Consider the following 12,185-nt stretch of genomic DNA (forward strand, 5'->3'; position numbering starts at 1 on the left):
ACAGGAAGAGTGGCCCAACCCTAACTAATAAGAGAATTTAAAGATATATTTAGATCAAAGAAAAAGGCCGATAACATGTTCCTTATCCTCATCCTTGCGGAGGAATTAAACAAATATTTTGAGTCTGCCTTCACGGAAGACAGAGAAAACTTTGAGGAAATAATGGAGAAATAGTGGTTGAGAGGGAACGAGGCACTGAAAGAAGTAAGCTTGTAAAACAAAATTGAGGAATTAGTGGGACTGAAACCCAATAAATCCCCAGGACACATGCCAGGGTTTTGAAAGAGGACGCAATAGAGATAATGGATGGATTAGTTGCCACCTCCCAAAATTCCACAGATTCTGGAGCAGTTCCCACAGATTGGAAGGTGGCAAATGTAACCCAACTATTTTAAGAGGGGATGGAGAGAGAAAACAGGAACTGCACACCAGGTTGCTGATGGCTGTAGCAGGGAAAATGCTAGAATCTATGATTGAGGTACAGGTCATGGAGTCACACAGCATGGAAACAGGCCCTTCAGCCCAACTCGTCCATGCCGACTGTGTTGCCCAGTGAGTTAGTCTCATCTGCCCACGTTTGGCCCATAGCCCTCTAAACCTCTCCTATCCATGGACTTATCTAGCTGGCTTTTAAACATTACTAAGGTGCCCACCTCAACCACTATTTCTGGCAGCTCCTTCCAAATACGCACCATCCTTTGCGTGAAGAAGCTGCCCCCGATTTCCCTTTTAAATTTTTCACCTCTGATCTTAAACCTATGCCCTCTTGTTTTTATCACCCCCTCCCTGGGAAAAAGACTGTGTGCTTTCACCCTGTCTATGCCCCTCATGATCTGATACACCTCTATCAGGTCACCCCTCAATTTCCTACTGTATGTTCCAGGGAATAAAGTCCTAGTCCATGCAACCTCTCCTTGTAGCTCAGGCCCCCAAGTCCAGGCAACATCCTGGTAATCTTTTTCTACACTCTTTCTAGTTTAATAACATTTTTCCTTTAACAAGGTGACCAGAACTGAACACAATACTCCAAGTGTGGTCTTACTAACATCTTGTAAAACAACAATACAACGTCCCAACTGCTATACTCAATGCCCTGACTGACGAAGGCTAGCATGCCAAACGGCCTCTTCATCACCCCGTCTACCTGTGACATGGCTTTCAGGTACTGGGGCACTTGGCAAACCATAGTAGGATTGAGCAGATAGAACACTAATTTATAGTTGGGACTCAGGTCTGATGAATCTCTTAAAGTTTTTGGAGATTGTAACCATTAGAATGGCAAGAGGGAACAGTGGATAATAAAAAAAACAGAAAATGCTGGAAGTACTCAGCAGATCAGGCTGCATCTGTGAGAAGAGAAACAGAGTTAAAATTTCAAGTTAAAGTATTTCCAGCATTTTATGTTTTTATTTTAGATTTCCAGTATTTGCTGTGTTTTTGATTTTCACTTACAGTGAGAACCAGTGGATGTCATATATTCAATAAGCCACAATACAAAAGGCTATTCTGTCCCAGTTCCCCAAAGTCCTCAATTCCCTGATCTTTCTAAAATTTATCTACCCCCACTTTAAATACTTCCAGTGATCTAGCCTCCACAATCTTCTGGAGCAGAGAGTTCAAGAGATTCACCACCCTTGGTGAGAAGTTCCTACTGACCTCAGTGTTAAATGACAGCCACCTGATCTTGGAACGATGTCCTCTCGCTTGAGATGCACCTGCCAGTGGAACCAGCTCGACATCTGGCCTGTCATTCCCCTTCAGGTTTGGTTTATCATTATCGTCACATGTACCAAGGTACAGTGAAAGACTTGTCTTGCATACCATTCATATAGATCAATTCATTATAACAGTGCATTGTAAAAACAATAACAGAGTGCAGAGAAAGTGCAGTGCAGGTAGACAGCAAGGTGCAAGGTCACAACGAGGTAGATTGTGAGGTCGAGAGTTCATCTCGTCATATAAGGAAACCATTCAATAGTCTTATAACAGTGGGATAGAAGCTGTCCTTGAGGATTTTACAGGTTTCAACAAGATCACCCTTTATCTAAACTCCGAAGAATATAGATCTAAATTCTTTATATGCTCATGATAAGACAACCCTCACATCCCAAGAATTAGCCCAGTGAAGCTAGTGGGAGCCACAGGGATCGGTGCCAGAATCCCAGCAGTTGACAGTCAATACCAATGATTTGGATGAGGGATCAAGTGTGATGTATTCACAGTTGTGAATGATTCAGCGCTGGGTGTCAGTGTGGGTTGTGAAGAGGGTGCAAAGAGGTTTCGTGGAATATTTACAAGGATCTGGCAGAAGGAATATATCTTGGAAAAACGAGAGGTCATCCACTTTGTAGAAAATGTGGAAGAGTGGAGTATTTTTTTAGGTCATCAGAGATTGAAAGGTGTTCACATTCAGAGCGGACCTGGGTGTCCTTATAGACAAATCACTGAAAGCTAACATATAGGTACAGCAAGCAAGTGGGAAGGCAAATAGTAGGTTAATCATTATTGCAAGAGTCCAATATAATGCAGCAATATATGGCCGTGACAAGACCAGACCTGGAGTATTGAGTGCAGATCTGGTCTCCTTAGCTCAGGATATACTGTATACTTGCAACAGAATGCAAGAAGATTCACCAGACTGATTCCTTGGATTCTGAGGAGAGGTTAAGCTGATTGCCTCTATACTCACTTGAGTTTAAAAGAACGAGGGGTGAACTCACTGAAACGTACAAAATTCTTATGGGCTTGCTCAAGATGTGAAGTTAATGCTTACCCTAGTTGGTGTGTCTAGAACCAGAGGACAGTGTCTCAAGTTAGGGGTTGGCCATTCAGGACCCAGATGGGAAGAAATTTCTTCATCCAGAGGGTGATGAATTTTTGGAATTCTCCACCCAAGAGGGTTGTGGAGGCTGAGTCATGACAGAGATTATCCGAGATTATCCAAAACAGAGGTCAATAGATTTTTAGAGATTAAAGGAGTTAAAGGATATAGTGCAGGTAGAAGATCAGACGTGAGCCTACTGAATACAAAGCAGAGGTAGGGGCCCAAGGGCCGACTTTAATGTTCTGCAGATTCCCCTCCAAGTCACACACTATAAAGATCTGGAAATATATTCATTGTCACCGGCTGTAAATCCAGAACTCTTGGTAATTTGTTTATTATTGTCACATGTACCGAGGTACAGGGAAGATCTTTTGTTTGCATACCATCCAGGCAGATCATTCCCAATGTAAGTGCATTGAGGTAGCACAAAAGAAGGGTGGGGAGGCACATGTGGGGTGTATGTGGGAGGGGGGGGGGATGTGAGTAGGGGGGGTTGGTGGTCGTGGGGTGTGGTGGTTGGGGGGCAGGCGGCGGTGGGGGAGGGGTGAGGTGAGGGGTGTGTGGTGGGGGACTGAGGCTTTGGCACAAGAGACTTTGGCGAGAGGAGGCGGAGGATAAGGTAAGTCTCGGGTAAGTTTCTTTCTTTCTTTGATTTTGGCTCCAGGGTCAGTGGTGTGTTCATCTTGTGAGATGTGGGAGTTCTGGGAGACCTCCAGTCACCCTGATAACTACATCTGCATGAGGTGCATCCAGCTGCAGCTCCTTACAGACCGTGTTAGGGAACTGGAGCTGCAGCTGGACGACCTTCGGCTCCTACAGGAGAACGAGGAGTTCATAGACAAGAGCTACAGGGAGGCAGTCACTCCGAAGCTGCAGGAGGCAGACAGCTGGGTGACTGTCAGGAGCTCCCCTCAATAACAGGTATACCACTTTGGATACTGTTGGGGGGGGGGGGGGTGGGAAACGACCTACCAGGGGAAAGCCACAGTGATCCGGTCTCTGGCACTGAACCTGGTTGTGTGGCGCAGAAGGGAAGGGGGAGAAGAGGAGGGCGGTAGTGATAGGGGATTCCATAGTAAGGGGGGCAGACAGGAGATTCTGTGGATGTGAAAGAGACTCCCGAATGGTATGTTGCCTTCCAGGTGCCAAGTTCTGGGACATCTTGGATTGGATCCACAGCATTCTGAAAGGGGAGGGTGAACAGCCAGAGGTCGTGGTACATATTGGTACCAATGACATAGGTAGGAAAAGAGATGAGGTCCTGAAGAGGGAATATAGGGAGTTAGGTAGGAAGCTGAAAGGCAGGACCTCAAGGGTAGTATTCTCTGGATTGCTGCCTGTGCCACGCACCAGTGAGGGTCAGAATAGGTTGATTTGGCAGATGAATGTGTGGCTGAGGAATTGGTGCAGGGAGCAGGGTTTCAGATCTGTGAATCACTGGGATCTCTTCTGGGGAAGGTATGACCTATACAAAAGGGATAGGTTACACCTGAACTGGAGGGGGACCGATATTCTTGCGGGCAGGTTTGCTAGAGCTGTTGGAGAGGCTTTAAGCTAGTTTGGCAGGGGGATGGGAACCAGAGTGATAGGTTAGAGGTTGGTGCATTTAGTGTACAAGTAGATGCAGAATGTAGAAAGACTGTGAGGAAGGATAGGCAGTTGAAAGGGCAAAATTGCAGTCAGTTGGATGGGCTGAAGTGTGTCTACTTTAATGCGAGAAGTATCAGGAACAAGGGTGATGAACTTAGAGTGTGGGTAACTACATAGAACTACAACGTTGTGGCCATTACAGAGACTTGGCTGTTGCAAGGGCAGGAATGGCTGCTGGATATTCCGGGGTTTAGATGTTTCAAAAGGGACAGGGACGGAGGTAAAAGAGGTGGGGAGTGGCTTTGCTGATCAGGGACAGTATCACAGCTGTAGAAAGGGAGGACATCCTGGAGGGATCGTCTACTGAGTCTGTGTGGTTGGAAGTCAGAAACCAAAAGAGAGTGATCACTCTATTGGGAGTATTCTACAGACCCCCCCCCCAATAGCAGTAGAAACACTGAGGAGCAGATCAGGAGGCAGATTTTGGAAAGGTGCAAAAATAACAGGGTTGTTGTCATGGGAGATTTCAACTTCCCTAATATTGATTGGCACCTCCTTAGTGTAAAGGGGATAGATGGGGCAGAGTTTGTTTGGAGTGTCCGGGAAGGATTCCTGACATAGTATGTGGACAGGCCGACTGGAGGAGAGACCATACTGGACCTGGTACTGGGCAATGAGCCTGATCAGGTTTCAGATCTCTTGGTGGGAGAGCATTTTAGAGACAGTGACCATAACTCCCTGACCTTTACCATCGCCTTGGAGAGGATAGGAACAGACTATATGGGAAAGTATTTAATTGGGGGGGGGGGGGGGGAAGGAGGAATTATGATGCTATTAGGTAGGAACTTGGGAGTGTAAATTGGGAACAGATGTTCTTAGGGAAGTGCACAATGGAAATGCAGAGATTGTTTAGGGAGTACTTGCAAGGGCTTCTAGATAGGTTTGTCCCACTGAGGCAGGGCAAGGATGGTAGAGTGAAGGAACTATGGTTGACAAGAGACATAGAATACCTTGTCAAGAGGAAGAAAGAAGCTCACCTAATGTTTAGAAAGCAAGGATCAGACAGGGCTCTGGAGAGTTACAAGGTAGCCAGGAGGGAGCTTGAGAATGGACTTAGGAGAGCTAGAAGGGGGCATGAGAAGTCCTTGGCAAGTAGCATCAAGGAAAACCCCAAAGTGTTCTACATGTATGTGAAGAATAGGAGGATGACTAGAGTGAGGGTAGGACCAATCAGGGATAAAAGAGGAAACACATGCCTGGAGTTGGAAGAGGCAGGAAAGGTCCTTAATGAATACTTTGCTTCAGTCTTTACCAGTGAGAGAGACCTTGACGTTTGTGAGGATGGCGTACGACAGGCTGATACGCTAAAGCATGTTGATGTGAAGATAGAGGATGTGCTGGGACTTTTGAAAAACATTAGGATAGATAAGTCACCAGGACTGGATGGGATATATCCAAGGTTATTATGGGAAGTGAGGGAAGAGATTGCTGTGCCTTTGGCGATGATCTTTGTATCCTCACTGGCCACAGGAGTAGTGCCTGATTGGAGGGTGGCAAATGTTGATCCTTTGTTCAAGAAAGGGAGTAGGGATAACCCCAGGAATTACAGGCCAGTGAGTCTTACTTCAGTGGTCGAAAAATTACTGGAGAAGATTCTTAGACAGAATTTATGAGCATTTGGAAAAGCATAGGCTGATTAGAGACAGTCAGCGTGGCTTTGTGAGGGGCAGGTCATGCCTCACGAGCCTGATTCAATTCTTTGAGGATGTGACAAAGCACATTGATGAAGGTAGAGTAGTGGATGTGGTGTACATGGATTTTAGTAAGGCATTTGATAAGGTTCTTCAAGGAAGGCTCATTCAGAAAGTCAGGAGGCATGGAATCCAGGGCAACTTGACTGTGTGGATTCAGAATTGGTTTGCCCATAGAAGACAGAGTGTGGTTGTAGATGGAGAGTATTCTGCCTGGAGGTCAGTAACCAGGGGTGTTCCACAGGGATCCGTTCTGGGACCCTGCTCTTTGTGATTTTTATAAATGACTTGGATGAGGATGTGGAAGGGTGGGTTAGTAAGTTTGCTGATGACACGAAGGTTGGTGGTGTTGTGGATTGTGTAGAAGGTTGTTGTAGATTACAACAAGACATTGATAGGATGCAGAGCTGGGCTGAGAAGTGGCAGATGGAGTTCAACCAGGATAAGTGTGAAGTGATACACTTTGGAAGATTGAATTTGAAGGCAGAATACAAGGTTAATGACAGGACTCTTAGCAGTGTGGAGGAACAGTGGGATCTTGGGGTCCATGTCCATAGATCCCTCAAGGTTGCCACGTGGGTCGATAGGGTTGTTACGGAGGCGTATAGAGTATTGGCCTTCGTTAGTCGGTGTATTGAGTTCAAGAGCTGCGATGTGATGTTGCAGCTCTACAGAGCTCTGGTCAGACCACACTTGGAGTATTGTGTTCATTTCTAGTCACCTCATTATAGGAAGGATGTGGAAGCTTTAGAGAGGGTGCAGAGGAGATTTACCAGGATGCTCCCTGGATTGGAGATCATGTCTTATGAGGATAGGTTGAGTGAGCTGGGGCTCTTCTGTTTGGAGAGAAGGAAGATGAGAGGTGACTTGATAGAGGTGCACAAGATGATAAAAGGCATAGATCGAGTGAGCAGACAGAGACTTTCCCCCCAGGGTGAAAATGCCTAACACAAGGGTACATAATTTTAAGGTGATTGGAGGAAGGTATAAGGGGGATGTCAGGGGTAAGTTTTTTTTTACACAGAGAGTGGTGGGTGCATGGAACACACTGCCGGCAGAGGCTGTGGGGGCAGATACATTAAGGATGTTTAAGATACTCTTAGATAGGCACATGAATGATAGAGAAATGGGGGGCTATGTGGGAGGGAAGGGTTAGATAGATCTTAGAGCAGGATAAAATGTCGGCACAACATCGTGGGCCGAAGGGCCTGTACTGTGCTGTAATGTTCTATGTTCTAAGGTGAGAGGGGGTAAGTTTCAAGGAGATATGGGAGGCAAGCCTTTTTGTTCCTATCACTCAGCGTGGTGGGTGCCTGGAAGGCACTGCCAGGGGGTGTGGTGGATGTGACAGTAACGTTTAAGAGATGTTTAGACAGACACGTGAACAGGCAGGGAATGGAGGGATACAGACCAGGTGCAGGGAGTTGGGGTTAGTTTCGATGGGCAGAAGGGCCTAATCCTGTGCGTTAGTCTGTGATGTGATCATTATCCCTTTGCTGTTTGTGGGATCTTGCTGTGCGCTGATTGGCTGTTCCTTTTACTACAACTATGACCACACTTCAAGAGTACATTGAGAGGGCTATGTGTATCGATACGCCCTTTATAGGGGCTCGAGGAGTAAGTAGTGACGGTCTGAAACTCTTGAACACTCGTACAGTCATTACCTGCAAGGCTATGAAGCCAGAACTCGGGAGAGGGGTTCACCTAAGGCCGTCTGTGACCAGCGATGGATACTCAATGCGCAAGAGGAAACCCGTGCATAGTCACTGATCCCTCCTGTGAAATGAATAGCCGGAGGTTATGAGCGGTGTGGGAGGTTTTGTTTTTTAAAAGTATGTACCTTTCTGGATCAAAACTTTAATGATCACAAATTCTCTATTGCAACAGTGACTACACTTCAAAAATACTTCATTGGGTCTGAAGCCTGAGGTGCTGGTGAAATGTGACAAACTTTGGACCTGGGACTGGGGATTTCTATCCAGGAGGGACCTTGATGAGCCAATCCATTCACTTCTAACAAGGTGGGGGAGGGTCCAGTCAAGAGATGCTTCACCTCCTGCTCTCGGCTTTTGACGGTGCCTCCGAAGCAATGGGAATCCTCTCGCTTGCGCCGTTTGAAAGGAGCCGCCGTGGGCCGCTTTGATGGGTGCACATTACATCAGCATCATGGCCCACGGCCCTTTATTGCATCAGGACACAGGGACAGGTTTTATTTAAAAGAGAAAAACAAAATCACTCACAGACAGTAGAAGAAAAACACCGATGATAAAGGTATGTCTGATCCTTTCCCCACAGAAGCGCACGATTCAGTGGGAGACCCGGAGCGGGGGGACATTTAGAAACCCATCAGTGACAATAAACCCGTCAGTTAGTCCGTTCAACTCAAACTTCTTCTGCGACCAATTCTTACCCCCAAATTATCAGCTTTAAGTACATTATGGATTTAATCTTTAACTGACCTTCCCTTCCACACCTGCAAGGCGAGTGGTTTGGATTTGGGAGCATTGCGAGACGGTAAAACGTTTCCGAGGAAAACTTGGGACATTAGTGGAAAATCTGCCTGATTTCAGTTGTGGTCGCAGGTGAATGGGTCGCTGCGCCCTCGGCGGAGGGAACCCCACTGCGAGTCTCCGTCGCTTGTGGCACATCGTTATATTCTCCCACTGTTAGTATCTAGGGGATACTTAAGTATTAAATTAATACTTTGTATTAGTATCTTGTATTAGTAGGGATAGTTAGTATTTAAGGATGCTCGGAGGAGTTTTAAACCAAACAAACGAACACAACGAACTTTACGTTCTCTGTTAAATACCAATCCATTCCTTCCATCCCAGAATGTAGAGTGGAGGGGACCAGTGATCGATAAACTGCTTCAATAACACTGAAACCCAGACTGTCGATCCAGAATACAGGGATTTCAATCCACCACAGAATTAAATTGAACTTGCATTGAGATTCCCCGATTTACGAATTTTTGTCAATATCACCATTGACTTTTAAGAGAACAAGTTATTGATTTTAAAATGTGCCGCGCGAATGGTACACTGCTCTCCGCCCACAGGAGCATACTGTACAAAAAGAGCCACAATATATTTCACCCGGCTTCTTCGATTTTAGCCTGAACCCATCTCAGGAACCCATCTCCACGGTAGCTCAAGAAATGGCTGTACTGAACACATTTGAAGTTAATAAACATCAGTAAGGAAACTACTAGATTGTCAACTCGTTCACCATAGAATATAACAGCGCAGTACAGGCCCTTCGGCCCACAATGCTATGCTAACATTTTATCCTGCTCTAAGATCTATCTAACCCTTCCCTCCCACATAGCCCCCCATTTCTCTATCATTCATGTGTCTAAGAGTCTCTTAAATGTCCCTAATGTATCTGTCCCCACAACCTCTGCCGGCAGTGCGTTCCACGCACCCACCACTCTCTGTGTAAAAAAAATTTACCCCTGACATCCCCCTTATACCTTCCTCCAATCACCTTAAAATTATGTCCCCACCAGTATCCCAAACGGAGATGCATTATTACTAGAGGGCTCCTTGTGTATGAAGTCAAAGGCCAGTTCAAACACCCCCAATCAGAATCCAGCCCATGTCCAAGGATTTTGTTTTGATGCCAGACCTAACCCAACCCCACACCAGTCCTTGCAGTTGAGGGCTGTGGAGCCCAGGCTGGGGTAGACGGGCTCTGGTCCACACCTGGTTTCACCTATACGTGACTCCAGACCCACTGCAGCGTGGTCAACTCCGAACCGCCCTCTGAAATGACCCTGCCATTGACTCGGGGAATGGAGACCAAGTGCTAACCTTGTTGGTGACGGTCCTCTGAAGGGGTGTACGTTGTCATTTACCACACATTCAGCAGCATGTCATCCGAAAACTGAACTGTTCAGACGCATTCCTCTTCCCAGTCCGCAGTCCTGCAGCTCACAGCATATTAAGTACTCACCCAGGTACTTTCCAAATGCGGTGAGGGGTTTAGATTCCTTGTTCAGGAAGGAATTCCGGTACCTTTCACTCTCCCTACCCGTACTCCCACTGAATCACCTCGGTCTCGGTCCAATGGGTCTCTGAACGGCAATCCTGTAACAATTTACAGTTCACAATTGTCCCCTCACTGAGCGATTTAATGAGCCATTGTGCTTTGTGTCAGAGATGTACGTAATGTAATTTTCTGTTCATTAGGGACAAAGACCTGAACTTTAAAGTGAATCTCCTGAAACATTGCATAACCTTTGTAGTGTTTTTACGGTGCTTCTAACATGCAGCTCTGGTTAAAGAGGCCTGTTCCTTTAACGTCACAAGGTCTAATTCAGATGAATACCTACACATTAAGAAGTTAATTGACTTTGATAACTAAATCAATTGCTTGTCAATTGAAGTTTGGAAAATGATTTACTTTTTCTTTTATATTTTCACTGCTTTGAAATGTGCAACTTAAATAATAGATGAATGCTAGATTTATGATGTATGACTAATTAATTAATTAATCTTCTGCTTTAATACTGAGAGGCCTCAGAGAGTTAGTAATTGCACAGACATTACTGACGGTTGCAGTTCCTGACGATAGAATTTCATTATTCATGACCGCAGCACTTTGTAGCCAATGAAGTCACCGTTGTAATGTGGGAACCATGGTAGCCATTTGTAGGATCAGAATCAGATTTATTATCACCAGCTTATATGATGTGAAATTTGTTGTTTTGTGGCAGCAGTGCAGTGCAAAGACACAAAATTACTATAAATTACAAAACTAAATAGAGCAAAAAAAAGGAATATGTTCCATGTTGTAAAAAAAGGAATAACGAGGTAGTGTTCATGGGTTCATGGACCGTTCAGAAATCTGATGGTCGAGGGGAAGAAGCTGTTCCTGAATCATTGAGTGTGGGTCTTCAGGCTCCTGTACCTCCTCCCCCATGGTATTGGTTTATTACTGTCACTTGTTCCGAGGTACAGTGAAAAACTTGTCTTGCAGACTGATCGTACAGGTCAATTCATTACACAGTGCAGTTACATTGAGTGAGTACAGAGTGCCTTGAGGTAGTACAGGTAAAAACAATAACAGTACAAAGTGTCACAGCTACAGAGAAAGTGCAGTGCAATAAGGTGCAAGGTCACAACAAGTTGGATCGTGAGGTCAGAGTCTATCTCATCGTATAAGGGAACTGTTCAATAGTCTTATCACAGTGGGGTAGAAGCTGTCCTTAAGTCTGGTGGTACGTGCCCTCAGGCTCCTGTATCTTCTACCTGGTGGAAGAGGAGAGAAAAGAGAATGTCCCGGGTGGGTGTGGTCTTTGATTATGCTGGCTGCTACACCAAGGCAGCGAGAGGTAAAGACAGAGTCCAAGGAGGGGAGGCTGGTTTCTGTGATGCGCTGGGCTGTGTCCACAACTCTCTGCAGTTTCTTGCGGTCCTGGGCAGAGCAGTTGCCGTACCAAGCCGTGATACATCCGGATAGGATGCTTTGTATGGTGCATCGATAAAAGTTGGTAGTAACAAGAGAGCATGTCCCGCATGGTGAGGGTCCTTAGTGATGGAAGTCGCCTTCTCGAGGGTCAACGGGCAATTGTAAATTACTCTGAGTGGTAGGCGGATCGGGGAGCAGGACATTGATGGGCATGAAGTTAAAATGGGTTATAGGAAAATATCTGTACCGCTCATAATTTTATAAATCTCTATAAGGTCTCCCCTCAGCTTCCTACATTCCAGTGAGAATACATTCAGCCTGTCCAGTCTTTCCTCATCCTCCATTCCAGGCCAAATCCTGTTGAATCTCTTCTGCATGCTCTCTATTGCTACCACATCCATCCTGTAGTGTGGCCACCTGAACTGTACACAATCTCCAAGTGCGGTCTGACTAATGTTTTGTACAGTTGTAACGTGACGTCCCAACTCTTATACTCAGTGCTTCAACCTATGAAAACAAGCACGCCGAATGCCTTCTTCACTACCCTATCCACCTGTGTCGCCATTTCCACTGGAGCCCTAAGGTCCCTCTGTACATCAGTTGGA

The sequence above is a fragment of the Pristis pectinata genome, chromosome 22 (assembly GCF_009764475.1).
Source record: "Pristis pectinata isolate sPriPec2 chromosome 22, sPriPec2.1.pri, whole genome shotgun sequence".
In the NCBI taxonomy this organism is placed as follows: domain Eukaryota; kingdom Metazoa; phylum Chordata; class Chondrichthyes; order Rhinopristiformes; family Pristidae; genus Pristis; species Pristis pectinata.